At 44.3% G+C, this 22,951-nt stretch overlaps 1 pseudogene; it reads left to right on the top strand.

The window, feature by feature from the left end:
• LOC133904474 (pre-mRNA-splicing factor SLU7-like) overlaps positions 1 to 20,467 on the top strand; it is a 41,169-nt pseudogene extending 20,702 nt beyond the window's left edge.
• The last annotated feature ends 2,484 nt before the right edge of the window (positions 20,468 to 22,951 follow it).

Here is a 22,951-nt window from a genome sequence, read left to right as displayed (position 1 = left end):
ACATAACACAGACTTGCTGATTTTTATATTCTTTCTTAAACTCTTTTCTCTTATTTTCAGCTATATCTTGTTCACATTTCACAATTTCAGCAGGGGTTAAAGGTAGAAAAGTTATTTTTTTCTTTTATACATAAGGGTGTACTTATTACTTCTACCATGATGTGTTGCATCAGTGTCAAACTCCCATGACCGTCTGTCGGAGGGTTAACTCCTATCGCAGGGATCCTGAGGGACCCCTTTTTGAGATTCGGCCGGGGGGATGATTCTGAATATGTTTGCGGGAGAAATAAATGTATATGAATGCAATGGCAGGTGGGGTGGAATGATCTAATGCAGAACGTAGTAAATGCACTGGAGGGATTTTTAGACAGGTTCGGACTGCACTGAGCGTAATACCCTACTCCTGTGTGGATGCTATAAATACCCTGAGAATATCTCTCAGGAATGTGCTGGTTACAAGAATGTCTGTCTATCCTAGAGCTTTAGGCTCCTTGTTCTTCGGTGGTCTCAGCTTCTATGCTTGTACGAAGATGTTCTTCGGTCTCTGAGCAAGTGTCTGAGAGTTCAAGCTTTCCTCTGTTCTTCCCTGGATTCACTCAGATTCGGGTTCTTCTGTTCGCTGTCTTTGTCCATGCCCGCTGGCTCCCTTAAATACCCGCCGGTGGTAGCGTGCCCCGAAAGGGAGGGCACGAGTTCCAAGGCACCATAAATGGAAAGTTAGTCATCATTGCCTCTGCGCGAAGTGACGGGGGGTGACAGGCGCTGGCAACGGGCGCCGTGGAGAGGGCTCACCGGGCAGCCACAGAGTGGCCCGGCGTGCCCGTTCGGTCTTGTACGCCTGCCACAGTAGGGCGGCAAACGGGGTGCCTCGGGCCTTGCGAAGCTATCCCGAGGCACGCCGGATGACGCGGGATGGGACCCGTGCATTAAATGTCCCCACACCCTTCTGCCACAATGTGGCAGGGACTGACACCGAGTGTGGCAGGAGCAGTTGGAGGTGACAGGCCACCCGTGCTCTTAAATGCGGCATCGAGCCTTTCACAGGATGACACCTCATCGCTGGACCCCTGTGGGGGCCACCAACGAAGGACTTCTTGGGCCGTCGGGGAACCGAGTGCTCAGGGGTCACTGTTCGCCTCCCCGAGCACTCTCTCTCGGAAACGCCCTTTCTCGGTCCTCAGGGAACTGAGTGCTCGGGGCCACTGTTCACGACCCCGAGCACTCTCTCCTGGACTTGATTGTTCGGATCCTAGGGGAACCGAGTGCTCGGGAGCCGCTGTCCACAGCCCCGAGTACTCTCTCCCGGACCTACCTTCCTTGGGTCCTCGGGGTACTCTAGTGCTCGGGGGTCACTGTTCACCTCCCCGAGCACTTTCTTCCCGGTCACTTGGTCTTCGTAGATCATCGGGGAACCCGGGTACTCGGGGACCACTGCTTGTGGCCCCGAGCGCCGCTCCCGGGACTTAGTCTTTTCGTACCTCGCGGAAATGAACCCCGCGGGAAGGTGCCACGTGGCGGATTGCTGGCCTGGCCTCGGGATTCGGGGACCCCTGGTTCCTGATTCACCGACACCGTCCTAACAAAAGTGAACATGCTTGCATGGGTATTATATCGAAATCAGCACAATCATGGTTTGAACTAATACAAAAATGCACCCTAGCTGTTTGCATTACCTTCACCGTACCACTATTGTTGAACCACTGAATGTGGTATGGATGAGAATGTGCTCTTGTCAGCAAGGAAAGTTTCTTGATCAAATCTGAACTTATCAAATTGTTACAGCTTCCTCTATTAATAATGACTCGAACACGATAATCCTTGACTATGAGGAATATCTTAAACAAATTGTGGCATTGTAGCTGTTCCGCTTTCTCTATTTGAGTGCTTCACACTCACTGTACAATGAGGGTCTGATAATCCTCCGTGGCAGTGGCATCGAACACTTTCTCATGGTCGATATCCGTCTCACGTCCATCCTCATGACCTGCATGGTTAGCTGAAAGAGCATACTCATCCTCAACATCACTAGCATTTACATATCCATCTTCTTCTGTTACAATGTACGCTCGCTGACTTGGGCAATCCTTGCATCGGTGGCATACAATCCCGGTCTATCGGCATGTAGAAGCAATCAAAGAAGAGCTCTTAACTGGACCCTGCACACTTATGGATTTGCTTACCTCGGGACCATGCGACGGTGTCGAAGGTACTGCTGAACGCGCCCTACTCGAGAAGGGGGTAGCAGATCGTGTAGCTGAATGTGAGGCTATTTTGACTTGTTCCGGTGTTGATTTTAAGTAATCGAGCTTCCAAAATTGTTCATTGGCCTCTGTTGTCGTCTCTGCAATCCTTTTTCTGCCAGACATGCAAGTTGGAACAATCTAGGAACATTATTGTATTCTTTGTAATCAACTATGTCCTAAATTTCACGCCTTAACCCTCTATAAAAGCGTGTCATTGCAGCCTCCTCATCCTCAATAATATCACAAAGCAACATACTAATTTGTAGCTCCTGATAATATTCTTCTACAGATCTATCATCTTGGTTTAAGCGCTGCAATTTCTTACGCAAACCACGTTTAAAAGAGGGTGGAACAAATCTGTTACGAATAGCAACCTTTAAAGCATTCCATGTGGTAGGTGCTAATCCATCGATGCATACTCTATTCCACCAGACAAATGCAAATTCTTTAAATTTACTAGTGGCTTGCCTAACTCTATGCACTTGAGGAACTAAACGAGCATTAAACTTCTGTTCAACCATCATCTCCCGATCTAAATACTTTTTAGCATCATAAGCACCCGCAAAAGATGGTATGGTAAACTTAACCTTAGCAAATGGATCATTATTAACACGTACGTTATGTTGCTGAAAATTATTACATCTCATACCTTGACAGTTAAAGTTTAATAGGTCCTGTTGTCGTGCATCAAAGGCATCTTGTTCTTACCTCAAAATTTCATCATCTGCGCCAGACTCCTCTCATGGTCTGCGCCACGAGGATCCACACGCCCATGGTTTGATGGTTGATTAACCACTCGATCAAAGCGTGTATTGAGCATGGCAATACTATCATTAAGTCGTTGCAATGTAGTATTTGTCTCCGCAAGCTTCTTATCGAAGACATCAGTAATAGCTTGTCGATGATCATTCAACACCATTGTGAGTTCTTCCCTCAAAACACGCTTCTGTGCATTCGATGCTTCTCCTGCCATAGTTAGTCGAAGATAGAAAACCACGAAAGATAAACTATCCCTATCAACTACTAGGTGGTGGAGGTGGAGTCACACACTCTCAAGCGTCTTACCACGCTCTTTTAAGTGTTCTTACCAATCACCGCAGTTGGCACAACTGATGGCTGGTTCGTGATACCTTATCAGGTGCGAGTAAGGTAGTTGCAAGGGGAGAAACTGTTCTGATCGAGAGAAGGTGTAGCTTGAACATGCAGCATTTAGTAGTAAGGAATAGCAATAATTGAAATCAGATTAGCAAAATTGAGTAAAAGTCCACAGTACTCTTCACAGTTGCTGTCTCAAACACGTTCCTAGAACTAGCTCAAACAAGCCGAAAACTATAACAGACACAAGCACAATGGAACAAAATTTGCAATGCAAACTGATTCTCTTTTTTTTTTTTGAATTCTCTCTCTTTTTTTGCACTCTTTGCTTGTTGCTCGCTTTTTTTTTTTGCGAATGTGACACAAACTCAAAAACTCATCTTCTGCCTTTTCTAAGACTAGTGAGGTACGTGGGTCACAAACTTTTTTTGGAGAGCAAGGGTATAAAGCTACTCTGAACTTTGGCTACCTCTGTTTTGGCTATGGTGGTCGGATCTGAGAAGGTGGGCGATTCCGACTAGGTGGTTGGAGTGACTGGTCGAGACCCCGAGTGGGTGGTCGGAGTGACTGGTCGGGACCCCGAGTGGGTTGTAGAGTGCCTGGTCGGACCCCGAGTGGGTGGTCAGAATGACTGGTCGGGACCCCGAGTGGGTGATTGGAGTGACTAGTCGGACCCTGGGAGGGTGGTCATAATGACTAGTGATCGAACCCGAGTAGATGGTTGAAGCGACTAATGGTCAAACCCGAGTAGATGGTCGACTCGACTATTGGTCGAACTCGAGTAGATAGTTGAAGCAACTAGTGGTCGAACACGACTTGATGGTCGACTCGACTAGTGGTCGAACTCGAGTAGATAGTTAAAGCGACTAGTGGTCGAACACGACTTGATGGTCGACTCGACTAGTGGTCAAACTCGAGTAGATGGTTAAAGCGACTAGTGGTCAAACACGACTAGTGGTCGAACACGAGTTGATGGTCGACTCGACTAGAGACACAATCTCGGCTATTGCAGACAAGGGCAGACCGAGATACACGATGACTAGCAGCAAGACTCGACACTAGAAGCTAGATCATTATGACTCGACCAGCAACAAAGACACCGACAATGGACTCAAACTCAACAATGCGAATACTAAAAAAAATTGCGAAGGCACAAAGTGGTTTGGACAGCGAAAAACTAAGATCTAAATATTTTTGTGTGGCAATTTTCTGGACTCTAGGTAATGGAAAACGACGAAACAAAAAGGAATAACGGAGATTACCTAACGGGCAACCGAGGCTCTGATACCACTTGATGCACGTTTGCCTGATCTTCCGAAAGGTAATATGATAAATCGATTGGTGAAGTTTCAATGTTGATTATCCAAATGCTCCGAACAGAATAGATCGAGAACCCTCACAACCACTACACCACTACTCCATAGTTACCAACCGTGTCAATACGCGGCTGACCTCGCTAAGAAGGCTTTTCCTGCAAGCGAATCGAGAATACAAGCAAGAATAGGTAGATGCAATTTGAATATTACTAATTACCAATGAAGTACTCGAGTTGGGGTTCTACAAACTATACAAGCAGCGAAACTGTATTAAACAGAATAATCTAAGCAAAATCCAAGCCTAAACTATGATGGCTACTATGTATATATAAGGAGAACGTGAGGAGGTCGACCTAGGGTTGTGCAGCCATGGAAAGAGGGGTGCACAACCTGGACTCTGACCCCGATATGATTACAAGACCCAACTAGGTCCAAAACAGTGGTGCAGCACCTTATTTCTCTGACTCTGACTAAACTATAAGGAATATTTGGTCGAGCTTATATCCATTGGAAAGGGCTCGTCGTAAGGTTTCCAGAATGTCTAAGATTGACTAAAATGGACTTTGTATGAGAGAGTTATGTCTGTTTTACTGACGTGATGTTCTGCTACTCGACCACGACCACGACTTCGTAGACTTGGCCTTCGAGGGGTGATGTTCGGGTAAGGTTGCAGTGCTTCTCCCATGTTCCTAAGCGACAAAACAACACAAAATTTATTAGTATTTTATTCTCTACGAAGAAAATAAGAATAATAAGGAATGAATTCACCATGTATGTATCCGAGGGAGCCATGGGTGCATCATAAATGAACTCTAAGTTCCATTGGGACATATCCCACAAGTCATCGCCACAGAAAGATAGCAACTTAAAGAAAGAAACATTTGCTTTAGAAAATATCACCGAAAGAAGAAGTTCTCCGAGTTAATGATCTAGAGGTAAGGGAATTTAAGACCCACTTGTATATATTTGTATGTAAATTTTATGCCTCTAGTAACAAGAAGAACAACTTTCCAAGGTGGGAAAATATTAGCTCATCAACAAAAACAAAAATCACAATCGAAAAGAAAAAACTCGCAACAAAGTAAGAGAACTAATAGAAGGAAACTAGAAGAAGATGAACACAAGCATTGGAGGAAACATGCACTTTATTTCTTGCAAAGGTCAGCCCTCTTTTAGGTAGATTACAAAGTAGTTTCACTCATCAAATCTCTCACCTATACATAGGCTAAGCACTCCTCTCTCCTTTCCTCTAAAACCCTAGCATATAAACTCAAATGGCTGGCTGAAACTTTCCAAACAGCCATACCTATCTATTTATAGGCCTAATGAGATAGCTTAGCCCTTACGCTTCCTTGTTCCTAAAATACCCCTCTTTTCCAATAGCCTCCTACCTACCATCAGGGTATTTTAGTTTATTTTTTGCTCCATCCATCGAACGGCCATGGCACCTTCACGACTTAGCTTCGCCTCGATGCAAGTTTCGCGATGATGCCACATGCTCTCCCTCCTTCCTTAGTTTTGAGGCCAAACTATGAGACCATCTCGCACGCTTCTCAAAGCGTGACTTGCTGTCACTTGCTTTCATTTGAAGAAAGCATCTTGATGTCGATGAGTATATTCAGCCTTGCGATCTTGACCACCGATAAGTCTCTTTCGCTCTCTCCCTCGGGCCACCTTGTCACTTGCACTAGCATCCCCTTCCGTTGACTTCGTCAACACGCCATCTTCATCCTTCCTTCCATGCTTTGCTTGACCTCCATATGCACAGCTAGAATCACCCTTGATTCTGTCCGACCCCCTCAATCGTTTGGCACCAAGCATTCCACTTAGCCCCGATTATCCCACCATTGGCCGCTAAGTTTCATCCATCACCTGCACAACTTTAGACAATCACATGCATATCTCCAACTCCATTATAGATTGGTCCATAATCAAAATCCTCAGTCAATGCACATCTCAAAAAACATCATGAACACTCGATGTTTCGGCATTGTCACCTCCTCAGCGCCAGAACATTCAGCATGTTCAATCCAGCAGACCGGACATCTTGCAACCTCTCTGCAAGAAATGCTCTAGCGTACACTTCATCCCATCGCCAGCCATCCGGTGAGTTAACTTTCACCAGACCACCGTTCTGCAACCTATCTACAAGAAATAGTTCGGCGTGCATTTCTTTCCATCGCCAGACCATATGGTGAGTTTAAGTCCACTAGAGCCGACTTGCAACCTCTTTGCAAGAAATGCTCTGGCGTGTATTACTGCCCACCGTCAGACCATCTGGCGTGTATTTCAATTTCTTCTTCTGAATTGAAAAGCTCCGATGTGAACCTCATCTGAACACCAAACTTTCCGGTATGTACAAAATCCCAAGCACCAGATCAACCAACATGTACAATTTTCCTAGACTCAAAGACAAACATTCCAACTCTATTTCTCTCTGCAACTTTGGTTAGTCATGATCACAATTGCAACACATATACATGCTCGTGCAATCCACAAATCAACAAACCAAAATAACAACATTGTTAATCACTCATCACATATAAACCAAGGCACATTTCAACTTGGTTTCTCCGCAATCCTCTCCGCTTGAAGTACATTCTTCTCCTATTGAAGAGTGGTGTTCAATTGCTGAAGCGCATGCCTCGCCTCCTTCTCCTCGTCCATCAACCTCTCTAACTCGGTGCATCCGTGGACTACCTCCTCCTTCTCAGTGATCAGCTGGCTGATGGAGGAAGGGAGGCTGGTGACCAGGGAGAGCAGGTCAGAGACCAGAGTGGGTACCGGAGGAGGCACGGGGGTCATGGCAAACACTTTAGGTGGCGTTGGAACTATGACTGGCTCAGGGGCTGGAACTTCTAGCTGAGGCACTAGAGGAGGGTTTTCTACCGGGGTCGTTGATGGGGTAGTGGACCTGCAGCGACAATAAGTTGCGGGCTCAAGAAAAGAACTTGAAATGTCTACACCTAATCGGGGGACTTAGTGCGGTCGGAGGGGTGAGCAAAACTCTCAACCTCACGAAACCACTAAGTTGACCCATCGGGGAGGCCACATCCATCATCGTGCCATGGGCCGACGACGTCCCACAAGTGCGTTTGGACGTCTACGCGGAGGCCGAATCCTCCGCCAACCTTTTTTGCCCTTGAATAGGGACTTGACAATTATACTGGTCGGACCCAACTGGCTTAGTGAGTGACTGATCGCTCCTCTGGAGGCTGGCACCGCTCACCGTACCTCCTCCTGTGGTCCATGGTTGGCTTAGGGCGAGGCTGGTTGCTCCTCTGTTGACCTGCATTGCACGCAAGATCTCCACCTGTGATCGATGTCCAACCTGGAGCCATCTAGCGGCCTCCGCTATCATGGGTGTCGCCTGTCGAAGGCACGACTAGATTTATCAGGAGGACAAGGGGTCGTGCCCTGTTGGGCACCCGGGTGGAGATCACAATGAACTCCACTCCTTGGAGCAGCTTGGTTGGAGGTCCCCAAGACCTCGTCGATGACCGGGTGCAGTACGTCAACTTTAGGAAGACCCTGCAAATGGCGTCAACAATGAAAATCTAGGTCATAAGAATGATCGGGGGTGGGAATTGAGGAAATGCCAAACTTACCCTCCTACGTTGTGCTCTCTCTGGAGGGGTGAGATCACATAGAGGAAGGGCGTCGACTGGAGGACCATCTTTCCTCGGGGAGCCTGGCATTAGGATTCGAACCTACGAGTTGACGGTATCATCGGTAAGATCTGAATAACAAAAGGGGTGTGAGAGGTCACACAATTTCTGGAAAAAAGGGCAGTACCTGTGATTCAATGGCAGGTAACCCATGAAGCTCGACCAGGTCTCATTTTTCGGCTCGGAGTACATGAACGCTGGGTGTGCCCGCCTCCATAGGGGACACAATCGTCACTTAATGTAGTCACGGGCAATGTCCAACACCGTCAGCCTGACATTTCAAAGCTGGCCTATTCGTTTGACTTGGGTTAGTAGCTCGGGAGGGGGGGGGGTGGTTGCGAGCGAACCTAGTTATCCTTGACCTACGCTGGCGCGCTCGGCATGCAGAGGTTGTCTAGGGAATCGTCAGTTGCAAGGTAAAACCAATCCTCCCTCTAGCCCGACCACAACGACTTGAGGCCCACCTCGATATAGGAGTCCACGGCGCCATTGCAGAGGCAGAACTCACAACTCCCGGTTGCCGGTCTAGTCACCGACCGGGCTGTGTAGAAGAACTAGAAGAGGTCGAGGCATGTCTCGATCCCAACATAGTCCTCACATAGGTGAGCGAAAATGCTCAGCATATGAATGGAGTTGGGGTTGAGATGGAGGTGGCAGATGTCCTAGAAAGAGATTATGGTTGTGAAGAACTCGGAGAAGGGCGCCATGAGGCCTGCCAAGAAGAACGAGACGAACAGTACAATCTCCCCTTGGAGGGGGGGCACGCTCTCCCTACCATGGTACCATGTGGAAAGGCGGCAGGTGAGCAGGCTAGCCTCGTGCAATGCCTTCAGTCTCACCGTGTCACACTGAATCACTACCGGTGCATGCCATCGAATTGCAGTGGAGGATGCTATGTGGGCAAGAACAGAGATAGAGATGGGAGGGGAGACGAAGAGCTCTGAGCGCAGAAAGGCTTAGGGACAATGGATGACCATGAAAACATTTGTGGGGAGCTATGGGTGCACCAATTTAAAGGGCCACCACCGTGTCTCAATCGTTGCGGGGTTAGGTTTGCGCGAATTCGAAAGGACGCGTGTGGGGAACCAAAATTCCATCGAGCCTGGCAGTAATTAATTTTTCTCTCTCCAATGTATTCTCTCTCTCTCTCTCTCACTCCCATTATTTTCTCCCTCTCTGGATGTTTAACCTCCCTCGGGATACGATTTCCTGAGTGGGTCATTAATGTGGGTTGCATCGATGACCACTCCCCAAGCAAATTTACAGTCACCTGGGGCCCAGGTGGTGGGACCAGTCCTGCCCATGACCACATGGCATGCAGTGACCACGGACCCCCACAGAGAACCACTCAGTCCACCGTATCCATGAGGAAGCTTGGGGGTTACTGTCGGTGTAATAGGTAAGGGGGTGCCCCACGTGGCAGGTCTCACGACGCGAAGTGTTAGCATGCGGTAGGTATTGTCAAGACCATAGCCACATAGTGTGACCAGAGCGAAGCTTGTGCGACCAACCCTCTGGTCATGTAGCGAGGTCCTGCGACCAGGTACCCACAGAGCAGGTACCCACCTACCCAGTCAAGTCTCATTTAATGTTGCCTACTCGAGTGTTTTTTCCTTCCCCAGGCACTGACTTTCAGTGTGGCATGGTCGTGGGGCGGTGTGGAATTGCAGTGACCTGTCCTGTAGCATTTAATACCCAAGATGGTCTGACAAGTGAGCATGGCGGTGTTCACTGATGGTACGGGACGCGCATGTCACATTCCAAAGCCGTAATTACATAATTAAGACTAATCATGCTTTGTAAGCATTAGGTTTAATTTTGAGTAATTTTGCTTTGGAGCATTAGAGCACTTGGTTTTAAGTCAAATGGATGAGAAGGAAATTCGGGTGAGAAAGAAATGAATTCGCAGTTGAAACGGACTTATTCTCTAATACGTGGGCCCCACCCGATGGGCCAACCACCCCTCACTCTCTTAGGCGCAGCCCACCTGCCCTCTCTCTCTCTCCCTCACTCCCACCCGAGCTCCCTCTCCTCTCCAACTAGCCAAGCCAAAGGAGCCCCTATCTCTCTCAAGCACTCTCTCCTTCTACCCAAAATCCCACCTCAAGAGAAGGAATCGAGGTATGCATGTGTTACTAATGTTATCCTTAGCTCCTAAGCTCCTCATCCATCCAATTCATTTTCATTTTCCTGAAGAATTCGAGCCGGTTTTGATGTCTTTTGGTGTTTTTGGTTGAAGCATAAGGAGTACTGGCATTTTTCCTCTTCCCAAGCTTTTCCACCTTCCACTGATGATCACCAACCTTGGCAAAGCATCTTAGGCGAGTCTCCTAGGTTCCCATGGCAATGATGCACATTTTGGTGGGTCGATTTCAAGTTTGGATCTAAGTTTGTGAATTTCTTGAGTTCTTGAGCTTTGGAGCAAAAAAGAGGATTCAGATGAGTTTTGTGCTAGGAATTGTGTTGCTAGGTTGGTGAGTGAGTTCTAGACTCCATGAACTATTTTAAACATGTTGTTTCGCTTTGGAGAGGCTCGTAAATCAAATCAGCCAAGTTTCCCCCTCGAAGCAACCTCTCTGGACAACCCAGATAGTCTGGATAGAACAATGAAAACCCTGATGAATTTTGCTAAAAAATAGTTAGGGTTTAGGGTGCAAGTTGAGTCTAGAACCCTTTGTATAGTGTATATGTATATTTATGTAGGATAAACTTAACATGCAAGTTGAATCAGTCAAAAAAACATCGTAAAACATGTATTCTGCAGGAACCTAAAGATTTCGGGTGATCCTAACCAAAAATACCTGAGGACCCCCACCCGGAGGTTCACCCGGAGACTCCGAAACCCAGAGGGTCCGAGTTCAATCCGGAGGTTCCGGGTGATCCTAACCAAAAATACCCGAGAACCCCCACCAGGAGGTTCACCCGGAGACTCTCGAACCTGGAGGTTCCAAGTTCAACCTGGAGTCTCGACCTCCTGGAACTTTCCGAAATCATTTAGATCACAAAGTTTGCTATTATTTTTGCATGTATTGCACTGTTAGCTTGTTGTTATGCACATAGTAGTATACATTGTTGCACTTCATTCATACTCATCATTGCACGCATTCTTCTTTAGTGAACGAGGATCTGGAGTGTGACGCGGGTGTGGTTGAAGGTGACATCGAGCCACACGAGTTCTGTGAATTCTGTGTGGGTAGCATTAGATAGCCGCTTGAGTAGCAAGGCAACCATCTAAGTATATTTCTCCCATTAATTTAGATCATATGTATCTAATATGATAACATATGCTTTATATACGTTATGCATGTTGTTGAGTTGATGTCGGGTCTTGTATGGGTAGAACCTATGTTGATGCTTTACACCCTGCCTTGAGTCATTGGTGATACATCTACATGTAACCGGGGTTTAACTTGATGATAGTCTAGTTTAAAAGTTAACCGAAATGCTTAGCCATGCATAGATTCTTTGGTAGAAGCCGAGCAGAGGTTCAACCCCATTCGCGAGCTATAGGCTTTAATTACTGTCACATTGATAACAATATTGGGTTGATGGTGTTGCTTGGTTGAGTAGTGAGGATGAGGCGAGATGTGGGTGGTGTTAGGGGTGTTTCTCCTGCCCTGATGGAGTTCTCCGGGGTAGGTTGGGAGAGGAACCCGGACACCATAGACCTCTTGCGTCGCTTAAGCACCGATAATTGTTGCATTTGGCTCTAGCACTTACCGTACTTACCACATATTGATCTAATTGGTAAGATAAGCCGAATACATATGTAGTTGTAATCATTTGAGCTTGCACATCGACAGTGTGAGCGTGCGGGCTTGTAAAAGACATTTGAGGTTGCTCCGGGAGTTAACCTAAGTGGGCTCCGCACCGAGCGATGCCTGATTCAAATGATTGGGGATTATTGGGAAAGTTTGGCACGAGTACCCCCTTGGGTGGACCTATGTGGTCACTCAAGCCGTATGGTCCTCAAGTCTTGTGGGTAAAGTTGTACCCTCCTACGGGGTGTAAAAAACATTTTGAAATACCGTGCTCTCGGTTAGGAGCATACTTTTGTCCATTTGTAGCAGTCGTAGAGTTTCGAGTTTGGTTTAAGGTGGTTGTTGGGGTGAGATGGTTCTTTATAGATGGTTTTGCTTTGGTTCCTTTGACATATATGTTCATTTGATGGTTATGGGTTAGATAGTTGTGTTGGTTAAGTTTAGATGCTCACATATGTTTTTATCAAATTTTTCTTTCACATATAAATTTACTTAACCATGTGACCATATTTTTGCTAACATCCCAATTCATAATCCTTGGAGTCGGGTTATCTATAAGTACCCAATATGTATTAAGTCTTACGAGTACCTTCATACTCACGCTGCTCTTTCAGGTGCTACCGACCAGGAGAAGCTGGTCTTTGGCTACTTCATACCCACTGAGGGTGGCGGCGGGCATGAGTAGGCAACTACTTGGAGGTCATGCTTTTGTGATGGGGCCTAAGGGCATATGGCTCCATCCTCCTTTTGTTGTTCATAGTTTTAGCTTCCGCTGCATAGTTCTCTTTGGTCTAGGAGTTGTTTAGTTTTAGTCTCCTTCTAACTATCTTTTATTGTAAATTGTAAGAAATTGTGGATGCTTAAGAACTTATAATATAATTTAATTACTCACTCTTTATTTAGCTTTGTTATGATGTGATATGTTGGAAAGGCATCTGTTCGGATCTTGGACACAAAACACGTGCCGGGACTACCGAAGCGGTATTCTGATTAATCATTGAAGTCGTGATTAAGTAAATGATCAATTTAATGATTAATTAGAATAATGTTTGAATGTTTCCTTACAGCACAGGACAACCAGAGCAGGGTAGGCATGCCTATCCTACATCATGATGTGCTAGGGGTAGTTGGCTCTGTCATAGGCAGGTCTGACGCAGGGTTTGGCACGGTCTGGTTATTTGTGCATCTTTCCCCTGGTATATAAAGCGGTCTAGATCGTGTTTGTAGGGGGATTTATTCTGTAACAAGTTCACCCATTTTATAAGGCAATACACAGGACATAGTGCTATGATCCCACGGGAGACCTGGACCTAGATAAACCTCGGTGTTCTTGAGTCTAGGTTGATACACGAGTATAGGAAACGTGGATCAACGCGCACGTCATTTGGTATACCTCGGATTATTGTCGAGAATCACCCCCCCTAACAAATTCGGTATGCACTTTTACTGTGTATTCGTCGTGTGGTGTCCATCTCCATATGAATTTTTTTCTAGATCGGGATTTAGGGAGAACTCCTGGATTTCCTCCCATAGTCAGACCAATTCCTCTGACTCTTATGTAGAGATCTAGCTATGATTTGTAAGGCTCTTGTACACCGTCGCATTCTTCCTCTTAGTTTTTTCATATAATCTCCTTGCGATGTTTCTAGGTGCTTGGCCATTAACCCATCTTGAGTGCTAGAAGGATGCTTTCATAGCATTGAATATTGTGGCTGTGGTGGATGCATGAAAAAGGTCCCTATCTCCTTGATTGCAGGGGATTTGCATGTTTTTCCATGGGAAATCTTCCTCCTAGTTTTGGAACCAAATCCGTCTCAATTAAAGTGCTCTTGAAAATTTGGGGAGATCTAATAATCCAAGACCTCCCAATTCTCTTGGTTTACATACCGTGCTCCAATTTACAAGACAATGCCCAGCACTGACCTTTTTTGGCTCTTCTCCTTTTCAAAGGAAGCTCCTCCTAATTCTATCAATCTTCTTTGCCAACCACTTTTGTAACGGGAAAATGGTTAGGTGGTAAGTTGGTTGTGAGGATAGAACCGATTCCACTAGAGTTTCTCAGCCTGACAGGGTTAACCATTCTTCTTTCCATCCCGACAATCTTTTCCCCATCTTATCAATAATGGGTTGTACATCAATTCTCCTAATTTTCTTGTGTGCAATGGCAGTCCAAGGTATTTCGCTGGGAACTCACTTATTTTCCCTAGGGAATCGTATAAAATGTCGGTTAGGGGCAGCTCTTGGCAGTTTGTAGGGAATATCTCTATTTTGTTCAGATTGGTGACTAGCCCTGAACATTGTTTGAATGCTCTGATAATCTCGTTGAGTGCTAATAGTTCAGCCTGGTCCGGGTTCACGAAGATTGCTACATTGTCGGCATACAACGAGCATCATAGTTGTGTTGTTCTCGACAGGATCGGGTTCATGACTCCCTTTTCTCTTGCAAGGGCTATTAACCTCTATAGAGGGTCGATGGCGAGGATGAAGAGCATTGGGGAGAGGGGATCTCCTTGCCGGAGTCCTCTGACATGATTGATTGTACCTCCTGGCTTGCCATTTAGAAGAATTCTTGATGTTGTAGTTGCGAAAAGATTTGAGATCCAGTTTCGCCATTGCTGGTCAAGCCCCAACTCTTGCAGCACCTCTAGCATGTATGCCCAGTTTATTGAGTCAAAAGTCTTTGATATATCTAGTTTTTGATGAAGAGTGCTGGATGTTTGTTTCTGTGTAGTTCTCGTACCAAATTATGGACATAAAGAAAATTGTCATAGATGCACCTTTTCTTTATAAATGCACTTTGGCTTTTTTATACCAATTCATTCAGTCTCGGTGCTAGCCGATTTGCCAATAGTTTTGCAATAATCTCTGTAAAGCTATTAATGAGGCTAATCGGTCTATAGTAATCAGCTCTTGAAGGTTCTTCTCTTTTAGGCAAAAGTAGGATGTGTTTGCAGTATTAGCAAGCCACAATTTCTTCGATTTCAGATTGTAGAAACGACCTTTTACTGCTGCTATGAGGTCCACCTTTATAATATCCCAACATTTCTTGTAGAAAAGACCGATGAATCCATCTGGTCCGGTGCTTTCTCAGGTGGCATGTCTTTTATCACTGTTAGGATTTCGTCTTCCTGGAAAGGGGCTTCAAGGTCAAATAGGTCCACCGGCTAATAGCCTAGTGCCTTCCAATTTATAGCAAGCTCTCTTGGTTTGCATGTTCCCATTTGTTTAACAAAATGATCATGCAGTACGGCAATTGTGGTCTGCAAAGATTGGATGTACTGTTTCCTTCGGCGTGAATTTGCCTTTATTTGGAAAAACCTTGTGTTTGTATCTGCTAATCTAATAGATGTTAGCCTGGAGTGCTATCTTGCTCTTGTTCACTCAATAGCACCAAGGCCCAGTGCTCTTTGCTTCAGAAATTTTCGTAAATGAAGCTCTTCATCCCAGAGACTCATGTGCTCCTGTGCATCAAGCCAGATGATGACCTCATTTGCTATCGCCAGTTGGAGTCTTGTATCTCCAATCATGTGCCTTCTCCAAATCTTTATTGCTTTCGCCGTTATATTTAGCTTGACATGGAATCTCAAGATTGCATCTTGGGTGTTAAGCGGTTGCTCCCATGCCATCTTAACCACTTCCATGAAAGCCCGGCATCGAATTGAAACTTAGTAGGACTCAAAGCGAAAAGCATCATGAACTGGCCATGACATCTCACCTTGGAGATAAAGGGGACAATGGTCTGAGACATTTGATGTCAGTGCCTGGGTTGCCTCCGGGAAGAGGAGATCCCATTCTGGCGTACAAAAGCATCCATCTATTCTGGTGAGTGTTGGATTTGCTTGGTCATTGCACCATATAAAGCGACGGCCTTGAAGGTTGAGTTATTTCAGTTGCATGTCATCAATTGTTCTTTTAAATTTCCCCATCATCCTACCGTTTAGTCTATTATTATTTTGTCTTCTGCCTTATATATTAGGTTGAAATCTTCAATGACAAGCTATTCACACACAACTTCTTTGTATATGTGCAATAGTTTAGCCTCTCTTTTTTTTTTCTTGAGTCCTTATTCTAATATATATCCCGACTTGGTTTATGACCCACAAATTTTATAAGTTCCATGCTGGATTTGTCTTTTCTTTTGCCTCCCTGATTTTTCTTAAAAAAGCTGTTCTTTCTAACGTTATATCCATTCTGTTGTTTTAGCTGCGGGCCATCACTCATGATAAGAAGTCATGTATGGAATGGCCTCGAATTGTGGGAGCTAAGTGGACTAATATGCAAATAGCTCCTGATGAAAAGGTGGAGTCATTTGAACTGGATTATGATGGAAAACGTGATCGCTCGAATGGTTTTGATCCATCAAACTACACAGGTGTTATTGCGGAGTATGAAGCTAGAGAATAGGCAAGGAAAAAATACCTAAAAGAACAATAGCTTAAAAAGCTTGAAGAAAAGAATGGCAACCACGATGACAATGATCAGGGCAGTCCTGAGATTTTGGTGGTCCAGACGAAACTAAAAACAAGATCCTATTAAATTGAAACATAAAAAAATTAATTAACATATAAGTTGTAAAGATAATATTCGGCGTATTAAAAAAATTATTTTCAATAAACACTTAATGTATATTAAAAATAACGCTCACCTCAAACACTTTCCAGAGATCATCTGGGTTCCTAGAACTACCCGTATTACTCTTAAAAATTTTGTCAATGGCTCCCTTATGTCATTCTATCAACTCATCTACTTGTTTTCTTTTCTTTTCTTTTTTTCACTGTCAGATGCATGCTTTCTTGAAGACATGATAACAAGAACAGCTCGTCTTGGACTTGTAGGACTCTGATGATAACGTCGCGGAACGTGTTGTTGAGTCCGCCACAGGAGGCATCCACCCAAACGCCGCCTCCAAAGAGCACGCGTGACTCGCGGGGGTTGGATGGCTCACACCGGCCGGCGAGGACACGGTCCGCCACGCAACGCCCGATTGCCCAAAAGAGGCAAGGGACGTAGCCAAGGGCGCATCGAGGAAGTTGAGTAGCTGCTCCAATGTGACACCGCGCACGCCCGTGCCTGCGCCCACCAGCGCCAGTGTCGCGTACACGGACTCGGGTGATAATGCAATGTTGCCGGTATGGGGTGGAGGAGGTGGTGGTGGCGGTGTCTGTTGGCGAATGCGTGAGGTGGTTGGCGAGGCAGAGCGCGAGGGGCGTCTGCCTGTCTAGGGAGGCGGCGTAGGAAGCGGATCTGGATTGCACGAGAGGAAGCGGGTCTCATCGACTTCTCTACGTATGAAAAGATTGTTAATTTGGGTTGCTGGGAAGGAACCAAAGCAGCAAAGTTACTTCATTTAGGCCTGTCAAAGGACAAAGCTCATGCATAATGATGTAACTACGGCCGGCCACCAGTTGATTGGAATTTGAACTGCTAGACTTTATTGAGTCACAAGTGGTATACATATATAACTATATGGGATTGCCCCTGGGTTTTGGGGGCCTAGGGAGGCCGCCCCGCTTGCCCACTCCAGAGGCCGGCCCTGACATTGATGCGGGTAGAGTGATGAGGATGTAGAGGACGGCCTGAAGATAGATGAGGCTAAAGTTGACGAGAGCAATCAAATGGACTTTGCTAAGGTGGAGATGCGTGTGCGCATAACAGGTGGGAGAAGCACCGGAACTGTGAGGTAAATACGCTCAAGAAAGAAAGAGATTTCAAGTTAATAGGATTTCTGTAAGTGCAAAAGGTTTGATAATCTAAGAACTTTAAGTTGATGGTTATATCATTTCCTGTTACTTTTATTGTTGCTCCTTCATCCCTGTTTTGATGAGGAGGATTGCTCCAGAAATTTTTAGGATTTAGTTTAAATTTGAACTGAATCCTACAAATTTGGATCAAAATCCCTGCTATACTATTCCTGTAACCAGTTATAACTTTCAGGAATCTCGAAAGTGGGGTGGGGGGGGGGGGTAATTGCAATATTTCTTCCCTGACATACATATTTCAATAAAAGTCATGTCCATAAGTTGTTTGATTGCTATTGTAGTGCTTATGCTGTAAATATTCCATCCAGGAACTTGCGTATCAGAGAAGACACGGCGAAATACCTTCTAAACCTCGATGTAAATTCTGCATATTATGATCCGAAGACTCGTTCAATGCTTGAAGATCCTTTGCCAGATATGGACCCCAATGAAAAGTTCTATGTGGTAAGTGTTGCATACTATGAGTCAATGAACACTATGTACCGAACTAAACTTTAACTTTGCAATTTCTTTTGTTTACTCGGATTTATATGTTGTTTTCATGATTTACCTAACACAGGGGACAGCCAAAACAGGCTTAGTGGACAAGATCTGGAGTTCGAGCAACTCAACATCCATGCCTGGGAAGCTTTTGAAAAGGGACAGGACATTCCATGCAGGCAGCACCATCCCAAGCTGAAGTACTGTGCAAGAGTTTCAAGATTAATAAAGAGAAATTGAAGGTGATCATAAACTTCTGCATCGTAGTTTACTTAAAATTTCGACTCTCATTGCAATGTTATTGATTTCATGTGAACCCTCTGGTCAGAACATTATTAATTGTATATATGTTACACATACATGCTTATTAGTAAGGATAATAAACCACAACAATAGTATAAATATAGGTGACATTGAGGTAATTTTATAATATTATGAGTATGATATAGTCATGTGGAGACAGTTCATGTAGAAATAGGTAAAGTTATTTTTTTAGAAATACCAGTACAACTCGTAGATGCACGCACACACTCATAACGTCACATATACACATCCACATAGTGTATACTAAAGACTGGAGATATGAAACTTGAAGATTCATGAAGTCACCACACATGTCTCGCTATCGATAGGTACGTCGCTTACCATTGAAAGGAAATTCCGCCTTGATGAGACACACAGGGAGCAAAAATAGGGTTTGATCCTTGATGGATAGGGGGTACAATTACCTCCACTAATCGCCTAAGCAAGACTTGGTTCTCGAGACATATAAACTTATTGATACATAACCGGTTAATAAAAATAATGATCTTTTATTACATAAAAGTATGTAAGGATAGAGATAAAATATGCATGTTTCAAAACAAGTAATGTATGTGTGTATATATATATATATATATATATATATATTCAACAATAGGATATTCTATAACCAGACCTTTTTTTCGTGCCTCATTGAACCCGCAGGGCGTAACAGATCATGGCCGAGCCTTTCTCCGTGAGCTAAGCCGAGCCGATCGTAACTACTGCGTCCTGATCGGGAGGATCCATTTCTCTGTGAGTGCCACATCTAGGGGAATCAAAGAAGGTGCTAATAGCGTTATGTTTTCCGTAGCAGCCCCGAAATCAAGGCCGCCTTGAAGATCATAATTCACCGGAGTTGCAATGCCGGGAACCATGTCCAAAAGCCCTGTGACGCCATCATCACAGATCGTAACTCTTGCGGCGACCTCGCAGTGCCTGCAAATGACACAGGTTCATTCATCGGCACTACCTGCATCCCCTAGCCCCCACAATACTGATACGCTTGTTGTGGTAAATCCTGCGATCACGCGCACCGAGAATCCTCCGCAAGTGGTCTCTCTAGCAACAATGGAGACACTTGATCCGAAGAAGACATATTTGCATGTAAGTGCGCTGAATTTCTGTAACGGATATCATTGGTTACGACAATGGAGTGTTAAAGTGACTACATCTTTTGTTATGCCTCAATTCATTTTGAATGTAAGGGATACCATGCGAACAAATAGGAGATTGCATTACTATGATTGAATTGTTGATTCATAATAAAATGATATATCACTGACGATAATTTGTCAAAGTGGTTTGGATGTAGAATGAAGCTAGCAGCCATACAATTATGAGAACGTCATGTAGTGTGAACTAAATTTGTGATGAGGCAGTTACTACAATTTGTAGTATTCCAATTATATGTACCCCGTTTAAGATCATGCATATGTTGTTCTCTGGCTTGAGTAATTACTAGAATTGGCTGCATTGTGTAGTGCCCTCAATATTTACACTCAATGCTGCATGAATTTCATATCTGGATGGCATGGAAATTATAGTAACTATTGGCTTATGGAATTGCAGGATGAGTCATTGACTCTGACAATTGTGCACAATGAGGAATTGTGTTTTGCAAGTAGAGATGAAGTGTATGAGTTCTACTGTGACTACGCATGCAAGGCAGGATTTGATGTGCGGATTACGAGGACCATGAAAACGGTGGTAGAGTTGTCCTATAATAAACAAGGGTACTGGAAGTTCTATAAGCTTGATGAAGAAAGGATACATGAGAAGATGACAATGAAATCTAACTACAAGGCATTTGTAAAGGTCAAATGGAACGAGAAAAAGGACTAACGGTTCTTTGAGAGAATTAGGATGGAGCACAACCATCCACTGTACCCCTCACCGAGCAATATATAGTACATGAATGCACACAAGAAAATAACCCAGTAATCATGGAGGTTGTTGACACTATGCATTGCGCTGATGTTGGTCACAATGGAACTGTTAATGCGTTATCTCACATATATAGTGGCAGACAAAACATCACATTCACTAAGATGGACTTGAAAAACAGGTAATCACTTGACAATTATCACTTTGGGAGCATACATAAGTGCCTGTATACATTGAGAGTATAAATTGTGCATATTTTGCATGAGAGCCGCTGCTGCTAGGGCACTCAAATGTGTTGGAGGATTCCTTTTGCACACACATTGCCAACTAACCGCTGAATAATCTATTGTAGTAATTTGATCGGCAAATTGCCATAACAAAACCATACTCTTTCCAATAGCCTAAGTTTAGATTTATGACAAATCAAATTTATGAGAACTAAATAATCTTAGGGCAGTCATTTACTACAAGCCTAACCTTAGTTATGATATTTATCAAAAAATAGGATTCCTGCATTCACAGATCGATCGAACCTTGAATTAATTGGGTAAAATAACCGAATTAATGAAACCTGATGACATGAAAAAGGAAAAATTCTAAGGTAGGCACAGAAATCCAAATTCATCGTGGCGTCGACTAATCAACTCTATGGAAAATCTAAAAAGAACAACAATGAACAGTGGACTACGAAATCAGATGAAATGGAGTTTGTTGTGGGGGATGCACGTATGCATGCTTGCTCACCTCGAGAGGTTTTGGATTGAATCCCGATATGGGGGTTGGCTAGGCATCCTAGCGCCAAGGACGTCAGCCACCCGACGCCGTGGGTGCTCGAAGCCCACTGATTCTGGGATGGAACAACAAATGGAGGCGAAGTGACTTGGAGAACCTAATAAGTCCAGAATGGGGATGCCACTTGTGGAGAAGTGGGGGGATAGAAGGTCTGCTGCCATGATCTATTGTTGTTGTTGCTTCTGCGATGCGTCTAGGAGAGGTTTAAACGGAATCAAAGATTTTGGGTTTCTACGGGAGAAATGGGAAATGTAGCTCAATTAGGGGGCCGCTCACCTAGCTCGGTCAGTTGCGATGATTACGGAGTGGGGATTCGAGTTGAGCCGAATATGTAGATGGGAGGAAAATGAGCTGAGCCGAGCCGAGCCGAAACAAGGGGATCATGATGGTGCACTAGCTCTGGTTGCGCTCTCTATGGGTCCGGCTATAGAATCATCTATTCTGCAGCCGACTATACATACATACATACATACATACATACATACACACACACACACACGCACACACACACACACACACACACACACACACACACACACACACACACAAGTGTATGTCAGGGTATTGCAGGATCTAGGATGAGATACGCATTCTCGTCAACAAGGGTGAAGCTACAACTACGACTACAACGACCCAAGGTTTAGACAAAAAAAGGCCTATGAGAACCTCATTAAAATTTATGAAGATTTTATAATAGTTATAGGTCTAACCTATGACACATTAACTCAGGCTTAGGCGTTCTTTAATAATCTTAGCTCCGCCCTTGCTTATCACCATCTATACTCCAACAAAACGGTTGAGTTATGGCAGATCCGAATGATCTCCATCGTATATCTTACACGATCAAATGATTCACAATCAAAGTTGGTCCCCCCGTCTCCTTCCCTCTCAATTATTTGAAAACCTCATATAAATTTGGAAACCTGCAATTAATAGACACTATCAGCATTAAAAAATATTAATACACCATTATTTCCTTCCATCTATATCCAATAACTAGAATCAATATATATCATCTATAATATTTAGATATAGAATGCAAGAGTTATGCATGAACTTTTGATATCTACTGTCCACGAGTCTTAATCTCTGTTAGACCCGTCCAAATCACACTCGACTTAATCGATAATGCTGGCTATCTATAAAGATAAGTGCTAGCACAAACCCATCATTTGACATGTCGAGTACTAACACGTATCTAAAGACATCCATCGTAGCTACTATTCGATTAAAATGAGAGCAATTCCGGTAGTCCTGATATATGCTCATCAAAGCCCAAGATCACATCATATACTGTTTATAACATAGTTTCATCACAATATATAAATAGAGTGCAAAGACTTTAAGTTATATTATAGACTTTGTTCATAAGTTCCAGTTTCTACATACTATCAGAGTCTTCATACACAGCGGAAAGTTTTTTAACAACAAAAGATCAGTGGTGCCATAGCCCAAAAGACTCCACCGAGATTAGCTCAACTAGACCTCCTCTACTCCTGTCCATCACTGTGAGGAACCGTCCAAACAGTATTTTAATTAATCATCAGGAGGATCATTATTCATAAATACCACCTCAATGATTAACCAGAATACCATCTCGATAGTCCCGGTATATGTTTTATGCCCAAGATCAGAACACATACCTTTCCA

This window comes from Phragmites australis, chromosome 22 (assembly GCF_958298935.1).
Source record: "Phragmites australis chromosome 22, lpPhrAust1.1, whole genome shotgun sequence".
NCBI classification, from domain to species: Eukaryota; Viridiplantae; Streptophyta; class Magnoliopsida; order Poales; family Poaceae; genus Phragmites; species Phragmites australis.
Note: the sequence above shows the minus strand (reverse complement) of the source record. Positions and strands in the feature narration are given on the sequence as shown.